Source organism: Trichosurus vulpecula, chromosome 2, assembly GCF_011100635.1.
Source record: "Trichosurus vulpecula isolate mTriVul1 chromosome 2, mTriVul1.pri, whole genome shotgun sequence".
Lineage (NCBI taxonomy): Eukaryota > Metazoa > Chordata > Mammalia > Diprotodontia > Phalangeridae > Trichosurus > Trichosurus vulpecula.
This window is the reverse complement of record NC_050574.1, coordinates 253270553-253282542: the sequence shown is the minus strand read 5'-3', so window position 1 is coordinate 253282542 and position 11990 is coordinate 253270553.

Below are 11990 nucleotides of genomic sequence, written 5' to 3'. Positions count from 1 at the left end.
TAATTACATCGTGAGCCTTTTAGAGAAGATACTGTTTCATTTTTTCTATTTGTATCCCTAGCACATAACACAATACATGAGTTTTTCATTCACTTATTCCTTCTTTGCTCCTCTAACTTCCAACTTCCTTTCTTTTCTTCTTCTTTTCCTTTTTGTGAGCTTACCTGCTTGCTATATACTAGTCAAAAAAGTAACCATGCACATTTCTTAGCCCTATTTTTGGTTCTCAAATTTAAAGAAGTCACTGACCCCTAGTAGAGGAATTCTGAGAGGAAGAAGCAACATTATGTATTGAAAAGTGCCTTGAATGAAGAGTATAACGACCCATATTCTATTCCTACAGCTACCTCTGTATGGCTTTAGACATACTCTATGAGATTTTTTTGAGCTCAGCTCCTTACGTAATGTAAAATTAGGAAACTAGACTAAATGATGTCCAAGTATAACTTTAAGTTGAAGTCAAAACAACAACTATAACAAAAATTTTTAATTTATATCTGACCAGCAAGACTGTTGCTAAGACTCAGGTCAATTTTTTAGTTAACTCTGTTGCAGACAGCTATGACTATTGCTCCATGTGGAAAAAAATAACAATTATTTTAATATTTTATTTTTGCTGGACCTGGTGATTATCACCAGTATTATTACCAGGGAAGCGAAGATTGATGGATCCCTAGAGTTCAAGAATTCTGAGGTACAGTTCTGAGGTGGTAAAGCTAATCAGTTGTCTACACTAAGTCTGACACCATTATGGTGAGCCCTTGAGATTGATGGGACACCAGGTGGGCTGCAGAGACACAAAAAAATTTCAGGTCAGAAAGAGAATAAGCTCAAAGATCTTGTGATTATCAGATCCATGAGTGGTCTATGAAATCGCAGGCTGGACTAAATAGGGAGACTTAGTTTCTATCAATCAATCATTAAGTGCATAGGTAAATGAATGAATAAGTAAAATATGAATAGTTTTTCATTTCCCTCTTCTAAGCTTATAGGGTACATTGTGAGAAAGATCATGTAAGCAGTTAACACTTTTAGTTTATTCACATTTCCAAAGGCCTTCTCTCTCAGGCCAAGTCAGCATGCTCACCTTACCAGAAACAACCCAGAAGTCTTTCTGGCTAGACCTCTTCTACCGTGTATGGATTATGTCCTGCTTCAGCCAGGCCCTCCTATTTCCCACCAGTTCTAACCAAAGTTGTTTGTGCTAAGATTAAACCCCCCATCCTGGAGCTAAGCCCTTTGGCCTTGTTGGAAGATTCAATATTTATGGGGAAAAAGTGAAATGTTTTGAATAAGAATTGTAATCTGCAAATAGAGAGTCCACAGTTTCCTTGGCACAGAAGACAGTGCAATCCAAAGTGATACCATCCAAGCAATACTATATGTTATGAATGTTTTCATTGCTTTGCTGCAAATAGCACATCTCAATTGACAATTTTAACTGCTTATATTTCACTCTTACTTATAATGACATTCCCATACACAGTTGAAAATATGTGCAACATAAAATCTTGCCAGGATTAAGGATCAGCACTAAAATTAATGAAATGATAGTATCTCAATATGCATATGCAAATGAGGACAAGTGGGTATACCCAACAAAAGCATAAGCAAAAGATTATGATAATAAATTGCGTTATCTGAATTAATGACTGGCTCACCTCATTTGATAAGGTCACCACAAGTCCCGGCGCACTTATTAATAAAATTTATCATTCAAGTCTGTGAATCTACTTAATTATTTCTGTATATCTTACCAAGTGGAGAACAACATAGAGTGAAAAGTTGTTTGTGGACACAGAAATATCATAAAAAGTAAGCATATTCTTCTGGGTCCATACAGAATATTTTTTTTTATTTTTTCATACAGAATAATTTTGAAGATCATTTATTATAGTATGTGTTTATCTATTATGCAGACCTATTATGACTGGATTTTTTTGGGGAGGAGGCAAACTCTGGTCCTCTTATTTTATTGGTGGGAACTTCCAATATAGAAAGTCCCAATATAGTCCAATATAGAAACAGATTGACAGTTGGTCTGCAAATTACCATTTTCAAACATTACCTGTGGCACTGAGAAATTTAATGACTTGGTGAGGGTCATTCACACAATATATGTAAATCAATAACTCAATAAGCATTTATTAAATGCCTACTATGTATCAGATACCAGTCTAGTGGATAGATTCAGTGAAAGGACTCAAACCTAGTTTAAGAAGAAGCATGTCATATTGAACAGAGAAATAGTCTCAGAGGCAGGACATCCTGGCTTTAATTCCCGCCTGTGATATGTACTGGTTGTATGACCCTGGGCAAGTCATTTAAACTCTTAAAGCTTAGATAACACTCTAAGACTAAATCTGCATAGAAAGAACTATCCCACTTTGGAAGAGGACATTTCCTCTTCAGGACTTCTCCATATCAATGACATCACAAGTGTAGTTCTTAGCCCAATCTCTAGCTTTCAGAGTTAAGTACCAATAGTTTATCCCATATGACAGGCTGTCTCTCCTGGAAAAAAAAATGATATACAGTTAAATAAGATACATGTTTAATATTTGCTCCCAGGTTTTAATTGCCAAGTAGCATTCCTCAAATTCTGTCACAGGGACAATGCTTAATAGAACCAAAAATAGCCACAAGGACACATTCCATGAGGACCATGCAGCCACCTGTCAAGTCTGAATGTTACATTGCTTCCTTCCTCAGAGGAAAGAATAAAGATAATTCCTTAAGAGGAAAATTGTTTACCTGGAAAACAATGAAATGTGTGATTTCATGAAATTCTTCCCTGGAAACAACACCTGGAAGCAAAGCATATCAAAATGCCAAATGTGTTTCTCAAGAGACCAAATAATGCTAGTCATATATGAAGGCTACTCTGCCAATGGCCACATCATGCAGCCAAACTGGAATTGGTGCTTATTTGTACCTGGTCCTTCACTGTCCTGTGCAATTAGTTTCATTGCCCCTCTGTGAATTAAGCTGTATAAAACTACTGCCTATTCAAACATGAGATATTCATTTTTCTTCTTACTCTAAATTAGTTGACAGGTCTAAACCCAAGTGACATTCATTATTAATGTTTAATGAAGGCTCACCAAGAGATTTTGGGAGAAGTAAGAGAGATTAATCAGAAATCATAGTTCCTCATCACCAGCTTTACACAGATGTGGCTCACAGGTTGGGTCCATGTTGCTAAAGCCAAACAGAGGGTTGAATGATGATGCTGTCAGGTCAGTACAGTGAAGACAGCCCCAAATTCTTTCTTTGCCTGAATTGCCAAAATAACTACAGATGCAAAAACCTAGAATAGAATGGAAAAGTTGATGCTAAAGAACATTTCTTTGTAGGAATCTTATATCTGATGCCTGACCAGCAGTATGGAATTAAATTGACTTCACCATTGATAGCATTTCCAGTTATGCTGCTCCCTTACCATCCTAACGTAAACTATAAACAGATGTGTTTTGTTGGTCCCCTAGAGATTAGGCACACCTGAGATTAACTAGGTAATCCAGATGGTAATAGCTGCCATAGGAACAAGATGTGAATAAAGATACAGAATACATTTTAATTGAAATTTAAAAAATGTCCTCTTGGTTGCTTGAGATGACTTACATATCCTGTAGAAGCAAAACTATGTACAATATGGTCAGTGGTATTTCTTTAAAGCAGATAATCTTTACATTGGGTCCATTAACTTATTTTGTGCTTTTAAAAATGATAACTCTCAATAATAATTCCATATATAACTCAATGCATTTTATTAAATTCATCAAAAACATTATTATGAGAAGGGGTCCACAGTTTTCACCAGACAGCTGTAAAGGGATGATGAAACAAACAAACAAAAAAAGGTTAAGAGTTCCTGCTTTATAGGAGTTTTTTCATGAAAGTATAAAAATTCAAAGCTTACAAAGGACAATAAATACTGCCACTATTTCAGAAACAAATGAACTCTGCCATGGTACCAAGACATAACAAAAATAGAAAATACAAATATGCATAAAAGGGATATACAATGTTAGCTATTATAATCTTTTTTTAAATGCTGCTTATTGTGTTTTGTGCCCATTTCCTCCAGATTATGTTTGGTGCTAATGAAAATTATTTCATTCTGCATTACTTGATTTCTCACTGATAAGTAACAACTCATGAAATAGTATGCCAGATCATTATTTCTGAATTTACATTATAATTTGTCACAAGAAATAATGATAGCTTTGCTGATCATGGAAGCACCACACCAACAGTAATGACCACATTAAATGCATCTCAATGAGTAATTCATGAGCCTTGATTTTTTGCATTATTTTTGTTATCCTCTCATATTTGATAACTACAAGTTCACATAAAGGCAATTTTCCATTTGCAAATGAAACAATAGTATTAGGGCTTTTGTTAATTAAAATTGCTTAATTTAAGTGGCACTTTATCCTTCCTAATATTTTCATTACCCCTCCAGAACTGTGCTGTTATCAGTATCACGGTAGTGTATTTTTGAGATACCAACTTGGTTCATTTTTGTTGTCATACAAACTTCTTAAAAGATCGTAGGTCCCAAAATATATTCCCAATGTCTTTACTCTAATTTTCTATGCTGTATTTTAAATTTAAGGCTGAGATATTTGACAGAGAAACTTAAATCTACCTTTTAGGAGGAAGAGGGGACCTTTTAAACTTCTTCATTCTCTTTTCCACCACTGCAACAAATTATAGACACATTTATAGCCCACTTAGGATGCAATTACTTCTTTCCAAATGAAACAATTGTTTGTACTCCAATTTGGGAATAAGCTAAATACTATGAATAAGTTAAATTCTGGGTCCTATTGTGGCTTCTTTTTTTCACATGAATATTTGATATCATTGAACCCTTGCACATAGTTAAAAGATTATAAAATTCTTCTTTCATGTATTTTTTTACTGCTCTCTCAGATTTTCTCATCTTCCAGCTACCATATATTTACACAGATTTTTTTAAAAGCATTCATTTATTAGTAAATTGTTCACACAGTGAATGGAGCACTAGATTATCCAGTGAAAAACATAAATTCTATTCCTTGTCTCTGCATAAATTGACTCTGGGACCTTTGGCAAGCCATTTAACCTCTTTATAACTTCATCTATAAATAGGATACTATCTTACTTGGCAGATGGGAGGGAAGGAAGGGGAGAGGAAGGAAACTAGACTAGAAAACCTCTGACGATTTCTTTCAACTCTTAGATTCAAGTTTTATCCCTTCCTTAGGTCATGCAAGGAGCATACGGCAGACTTCTGTCAAGTGTGATTTCTCTTCAGACTTTCATTCAACCAGCAAGCCATTATCAAGAACTTACTAGTTGCCAAGCATTATGTTAAGTGCTGGAGATACAAAGAAAAAAAAAATAGTCCCTGCCTTCAAGATTATATTCTAACAGAGGAGGGGGGATAAAATGCATATATAGGATAAAAGACATACAAATGCAAGACAACCTCGAATACGAAAGCTCTAGTACTTAAAACCAGGAAAGGCTTTCTATAGAAGGTGATAGATACTAGAGCTGATTTCTGAAGGAATATAGGGATTCCAAAGGGACATGATTGAAGACAAAGTGAATTGTAGGCATGGGGGACATCCTGTGTGAAGGTATAGAGACAGATAATGGAGCAGCATCGGGAAAGTGTAGTAAGAAATTCAGAATGGTTAGGCCATAGCACATATGAAAGAGAAAATGTATTAAAAACATAAAAAAGTTGAAAACCAGATAATGATTTTTGTCTCTACCAGTAAAATTCATAAAGGAGATCAAAATACAATGTGACCCTCATTCCTATTTGCTTCTAGAGTAATGGTGGTACAGTGACAGATCAGGGATCTTGAGCTAGAAGGGATCTTAGAGATAACTCTGACCCCTTCATTTTACAGATAAGGAAACTGAGGCATGACACAGAGTGTTAAAACATTATGAAAATGCCACACAAGTGGTAGATGTCAAGAGATGCTTCCTCAACTCCAATGCTAACATCCTCTCCCTGTACCACATGCCCCACCACAGCAGTCAACACTTTAGAATCAGCTCTTTGTGTACATTCAGTTTTTAACCAATTAAGTCAAAAGTGATAGGGGATATTGAGTTAGAAGAAAGGATGAAGATAAAGAGACATTACATGAATTTATCATAGCCTTACCATGACATCTTTAAGTAGCCTTTTAATTCCAAAAATAAATGAGAAATAAAAGAAAGTAAAGAGATTAATTCTCTTGCCATTTTTCTTACAGAAGTTGATCCAATGTAAAAACAGTTATCATCAGAAGAAACTCAAATCATAGGGGCATTTGTAATAATGCTTTTTTTTTTCCAAAATGCACATATTTTAATGCCAGAAAATTCCACTCTTTCTGGCACAGAGGATAAGTCAAATTAAATTCATTCAATGAAAACTCAAAGCCTTTAGTAGACAGTAAGACACAGGTGATGTAATTCTCAAACACAGGGTAGCAGAATTTTTAAACATTGCCTAGGGTACACAAATGCCTTGCCCCAGCTCTGGCTGGAGGGGCTGCGAAACAAATTGTCAAACATGTGGTAAATTAACCATGTGAGTCCAGAATGATAGACAAGATGGCAACTGAAACAAGTGTAAGGGGAAATATATAGTGAACTCCAGAGTTGACTGTTGTGGCCAGTTGTGTTTGAAAGAAGAAGACACAGATCAAGGGAGCTAGACAGAGATCACACTAAGTTCAGCTAGAGTAAAGAGAAGATGAAGGTTTTGCTCTCGATCTGACTCACTTTGCTATAATAATTTGGAGAGCTATTAATTAGGAAATTAAATACTGAGTAGATATAAAGAAACAGGCCTGCTATCTACACATCATCTCAGATGGGAATAGCATGCTTAGAAATTAACTAAAGAACAGAGTTAGCTAATTGAGAGGTAGACAAGCAGTGCAGCCAACTTCAAAGATAAGTCTTGAGAGCTCAGAGTTTGCAAAATCAGTCCCAGAAACACTGAGCAGAGGAAATATCTGATGAGAAGTTTTAAAGTAATGATTTTTATCCTTTGTAAGGGGAGTGTGTGCTGCTGACATAGAATTTCAGTTATGTATGGAGTTTCCAAGGATAAAACCTTTTTCATTGATGGATGAAATTGAGTAATCCATTTTCAGTCTTCTAGAGCTGGCTAAGACACTAAATAGTGAGCTGCCTTGCCTAGATCATACCACCAGAAAGTGTCAGAGGCAGAACTTAATCCCAGGTCTTCCTCATTTCAAAGCAGTTCCTCAGTTCACTCTTCTATTGCAATCTCTAAAGAAATACTCTTTTCAGCATCTGTTGTTTTTTCAGTCATTACAGTCATGTTCAACTCTTCATGACCCCTTTTGGGATTTTCTTGGCAAAGATACTGAAGTATTTTGTCATTTTCTCCCTCAGTTTATTTTACAAAGGAGGAAACTAAGCTAAACAGAGTTAAGTGACTTGCCCAGGGTAACCCAGCTAGTAAGTCTGAGACCAGATTTAAACTCAAGAAGACGAATCTTCCTGAGTCCAGGCCTGATAATCTGTTCTGTGCACCACCTAACAACCATAGAAAAAATATTCAAAGACATTATCCTATTTCATTTTCCAGCTGCACTACACTTGTGCCTGTATTATTATCCCTCCTTTACAGATTAGGAAACTAAGGCTCAAGTAGATGAAGAATTTGCTCGAGGTCATTAGGCTAGCAAGTTGCAATGGCAGGATCTGAATCTAGATAGTCTAATTACAATGTCAGTATTTTTAGACCCTACGTTACAAATTGTGCCATAATTCTCAAGACCTAGAAGAGTGGTTTGTACATAGGCAGAACAAAATAAATGTTGTCAAAAGGTTAAATAAATGTGTTCTGTCATCATGGTTTTTAATATATATTTAATATGTATATTTAATAATATTTAATATATATATGATTGTATATATCCACGTATGGCAGATGCCATGTAAACATAGGTATATAAAATATATGTATATATTTCATATGCATATATACATCTTTCTCGGCACACATTTGTAACACCAATGCTGCTAGCAACTGCTGTGGAGATGTAAGACCAGAAACAAGGCCAACAACACCATCATACAGGAGGGATGCTAGCACAGGTTCTTTGATCTGCTTTTATAAGGAAAACAACTTTAAAGGGTTTACGATCTCACTTTAATTAAACATACATATATCATTCATTTAGTTCAGGGGAAAAAGTCAGCACCCTGAACTTTAGAGAAAATACAAACAGAAATTACAAGTAGAAATTATATAAACAGAGCAAATAACACAAATCAGCAGATGAGGCTTCTAACTCTCTGTCCATAGCTATACATGCATAGCCACCAGAAGGAGAAGCACCAACATCTGTGTTTTCAATGCTGGGGGGCTACTTAACAACTACCTAGCGTCTCATCTGTCCAAATCACATGAATATTCTTCCAATGAGTGAGACCCCAAGCAAAATGCTAACCTCAGATTATATATACAATTCTTCAGATTCAGCCCACAGAAAGCGCCACAACCATGTGACTCAAACTCATGTGACTTAGGCTTTCTTGTGACTTAAGCAGGTCATCAAAGACTCTTCATTAAATAAAAGACTCTTGATTGAAACAAAGGAGAGGCATATATATATATATATATATATATATATATATATATATATATATATATATATATATATATATATATATATATATATATATATACATATATATACATATATACATATATATACATATATATATATGTATATGTATATACATATATATATGTATATATATACATACATACATACACACACACACACACACATATATATATGTCCCTTACATATCTTATTCATTCGAAAATAAGCATACTACTATTTACTGCTACAAAATATAGAAAATGGTTAATGGTGGTCTCAGAGACCACACTATGAAACTCAATCTGTTCTCTATGGTATAACATTTATAGAGCTGGAAAATCTTAGCAGTATAAATTGGTTTTCCAATTAGCACAAGGCAGTAATTTAGCAGATAAAGACAAGTAGACCCAAAGCAGGGAAGTGATTTGTGAAAGGACATGGAAGTTTACTAGTAGAACCAGGGTGAAAACAGGTCTCCTAACTCCCAGGCTAGTATTTTTTCCCAGGATATCAAATCCAACTCATCTAAATGCATAAATATGCCTGAGGCTTCCATAGCTGCTTTTGGTGACTTTAGTTCAATGCATTATTGAATGTCTGCCACATATAAGGTGCTGTTTTAGGCACTGAAGGAGCTACAAAGGAATAAGATTTGACTTTCTTGAAGAATTTTACAATAGGATGAATGTGATATTCTTTTTAATTCTCACATACTGTCCAACTCCAAGAAAGGCAATGTGCCACAGTGGATAGAGAATGCATCTTGAAGTCATACCTGAATTCAAAAGCCAGCTCTGATACATCCAGGCTTTGTGAATGTGGACATGTGTTCTAGGCAATTCTCTAAGAAGAAAACTTGCTGAGAAAAAAGGTGCCCACTTGCAATGGTACATGGGTAAAGGAAATTTCATCATCCAGCATACCATCCCCTACACCAATGAAGTCACAGATCTAGTCCCTAGCCTCTCTATCCACATGCATTGAACACAGGAGAGAGACTTGCAGCCAAACATTTATTATAAATTTTGAAAGTAACTAAACCCTTATAGTAAAGCAAGTTTCTCATATTTGGACCTATATCATAATACCTTTGATAAGCATTTAATTTGGTTAGCAAATTCCTGCCAGGCCCCAATGCAAACAGAAGCTACCTTCAGCTTTGCCCTCTGTGAGGATCACAAATAAGAATCCAATTACTGGTAAGGCTTCATTCTCATTAAATATAATTATTTAGTCCTTCTTTCTTCTTTGCTGATACTTTAGGTATGGTGTGCCACTCATTTGGACTCCATAAAATGGGTAGTATCCTATGCCTAGTCCAATACGAATTCTCAGTGTGTCAACTGCCTGCACTTTTTTCATCCAATAAAATGACAGCAATTTTTACTCAAAAGCAATTCAAATGTGATTTCTCATATTTCTTAGGAGATTTTTGGCTACTTTCCTATATAAAATGAATTGATTTTCTTGCTATGTTTGCTCAAATTCAAAAAACCTGTAAATTGTGATATAGATACTAATATGTATAAGTAGAAGTTTCCTCACTGGGCATTTCCTATACCCATAAAATCACAGGTATAGTTTCACACACACACACGCTCACGCACACGCACACACACACACACACACACACACACACACACACACACACACTTCAGCTATATGCTTTAGAAATGGAAGGAACCTCAGAGATGATGTGGTCTAATCCCCTCATTTTACAAATATGGAAAGTGATTGACTTGTGTAAGGTATAGCTATTTATTTATCAGGTATGCAAAGAACAAGATTTAAGCCTTGATTTTTATACATTTGCTCCCTTCTTTTTCAATTAAAATTAAACTTGTACAAAAGAGATTGTAGTATTATGAAGTTCTTGATACCTATATTATTTATCAAGTACAAAGGAACAACTGATTCATTTGATTTTAGATATTAACAATTTCAAATTTCACATTTAAATTTTATGCTTCAAAACTTCCTACTTCCACAAAATCATTTTAGATTACAAATGCAATTTCTTCAAATTATGATTTTAAGAAAATGACACACATAACATTTTAATTATTTTCTAGTTTCACATGTTAGTTTTCTCTTCTTGGTTACATTATTTACTCCTACAGGATAGGAGCTGATAATTTCTGTATTTTCTGGAACTCACAGCACATGGTAGGGTACGTCCAACATGCTCATTAAATGCTTATTGGAGAATTCATTACTTCTTCTTGCACATCTAAGCTCATTTATACCTAAACACTTCTCCAATGTTCCACATAATTGCAAGAAGTATCGTTTCTCTGTAATTGTTGGCTCTGTAATTGTTCTCCAGTAAAGAGAATAACAGTGCGAAGTTCAATGAGCAGTGAAAAACTCCCAACATAAATAACAGTAATTTTTTTTTTATAGCTGCCGTGATTTTTAAGTACTGTCTCTAGTTATGTTTCTACTCTACAGTAATTGCATTGTTTTACTATGCTATACAGTTTTTTGATGTAATTTGCACAGGTGTTTGTTTCTACATTTACAAATTTATACAGATTACCTTGCAATATAATTTGAAATGTTAATTAATGCTATGAATTAGAGCTGAATTTACATATTACTTCCATTATGTATGGTTTGAAGAAATCCAGGCCCATACAGTACCCTTTTCACAGAATGATCAGCATTTGGCAGCATGGTCCATTTTCTATTGCTGATTGACCCTGCCTACCTTCTTGCTGCCCTCCATTCCTCACCTGCTCTCCAGCTGCTGTTGCTCCTGCTGCTACCATGGCTTCCTGCCTTTTCTTACTCCTGGCCATCAGGTTTCCAGGCATTCTTTAGTGAAGAATGAAATATAAATATAAGTCCAAATAGAATACATGATCTGAGATTGTTACCAAAAAAATCATCAAGATTGTTGATTCAGTGCTAATATGCATGTAGTTTTTCAGCTCCAATACAAACTGACCTCAGTTTTTGAAGGCTTACATAACACATAGGGCAAGGTAGTATGGTGGGAAAATAAGGCGCAGAGACAAGATGACATTGGTTTCATTCCTGCCTCTACTAATTTGCCACCTGTGAGACCATGGGCAAAGCCCTGAAATTTTCTGTGGCTCACGTTTTTATTTTTAAAGTGAGGATGGTAGTACACATCTCAAAAACATAGTCATAAGTATCAAATCACTTAATACATATACAGCCTTTGAATGTTTGAAGTGTGTATTCACATAAGAATCACTTATTTTAACTGGAGTGGTGTGAAGGAATCATGTACTTTAACTGGAATCATGTGTTTGTATATATAAATATATAGATATACAGATATACACACACATATATATATAATCTTTTAATAAA